This window comes from Pelophylax lessonae (genome assembly GCF_965119305.1).
Source record: "Pelophylax lessonae genome assembly, chromosome: 5".
NCBI classification, from domain to species: Eukaryota; Metazoa; Chordata; class Amphibia; order Anura; family Ranidae; genus Pelophylax; species Pelophylax lessonae.
The window spans coordinates 302,416,805-302,418,187 of record NC_138772.1 but is presented as its reverse complement, the minus strand read 5'-3'; the positions used below and the strand labels follow the sequence as shown (position 1 = coordinate 302,418,187).

The 1,383-nt window shown below is 45.1% G+C and overlaps 1 pseudogene across 1 annotated transcript; it reads left to right on the top strand.

The window, feature by feature from the left end:
- Window positions 1-543: 543 nt before the first annotated feature.
- Window positions 544-1,114, top strand: LOC309557052 (large ribosomal subunit protein eL18-like; annotated as a pseudogene). The gene has a single exon. The product of its transcript is annotated as a large ribosomal subunit protein eL18-like (transcript).
- Window positions 1,115-1,383: the final 269 nt, after the last annotated feature.

Sequence of the window (1,383 nt, the reverse complement as noted above, 5' to 3'; positions counted from 1 at the left end):
GAAGAGGAGGATTGGGGCTGCTCTGTGAAAAACGACTGCACAGAGCAGGAAAGTATGACATGCCTTTAATGAGCCTTTAAAATAGCACTGGAATCAATGATTTTTGGTGACAGGCAGGGTGAAGTACTAAGCCCAGGAGATGAATTGATACACTTCTGGGGTTCTGATCCAGGAGAACCTGCAGTGAGGACTGTAAACACAATGTTCTATCATTTACAAAATAAATTACATGCACCCAATGCTTGGCTTGTTTATATACAAACATGTTTATTCCTTTTTATAGAAGGCTAGGAGATTGGAGCATACATAACGTGCAGACTTGTGTGTAGGACAAAGGGTAAAGGAATAGTGTTTGATGATAGGGTGCTGGCGGGGACATCTGCGCCCATGCATGTGGGGGTACCCTTCTCACGGAGCACGTTCATCAATCCCCAGAACCAGGTGACAACTGCAGTCATGTGAAGAATCTAACAATAAGGCAGTTCCTGGATTTAGAGATGTGTGCAGTATTAAAGTGCAGAGTTCCACTAAAAAGATCCGCCATAATGGGAGTAGATATCCGTCACAACAAAGACCGCAAGGTGCGGCGAAAAGAGCCCAAAAGTCAGGATATCTACCTGAGACTTCTGGTTAAGTTATACCGTTTCCTGGCCCGTCGTACAAATGCTACTTTCAACAAAGTGGTTTTGAGACGTCTGTTCATGAGCCGCACAAACAGGCCACACCCCTCTCTCTGTCCCGTTTGATTCGCAAGATGAAGCTTCCTGGACGTGAAAGTAAAACTGCTGTGGTGGTTGGATGCATCACAGATGATGTCAGGATTCAAGATATCCCTAAACTCAAGGTGTGTGCACTTAAAGTGTCTTCTGGAGCACGCAGAAGAATTCTTAAAACTGGCGGACAAATTTTGACATTTGACCAGTTGGCTCTCGCTGCCCGCAAAGGCCAGAACACTCTTGTGCTTTCAGGTCCTTGCAAGGGACGTGAGGTGTACAGACACTTTGGAAAGGCTCATGGTACTCCACACAGTCACACCAAGCCCTACGTTCGTTCTAAGGGTAGAAAGTTTGAGCGCGCTAGAGGACGCAGACCAAGCAGAGGATACAAGAACTAAACAGTCTGTGCTTTGTACTCATTAAAGATGCTAAATCTTGAAAAAAAAAAGTGACTTCTCCCAAGTCACTACACACTAATGCATGTTGCATTAGGAGGAATGTACTGAGCCTGCGCCCACTCCACTAGTCAAGCATACCTCTGTTACCTCACTCCCAGCAACATAATGGGGTCTCATCTATCACATAGCTTGGAACTTATGCATGCTCACTAACTTCTTAACTTCCATACACATATAACTAGGCCATAGATCTCCATAATGCGGGTTCA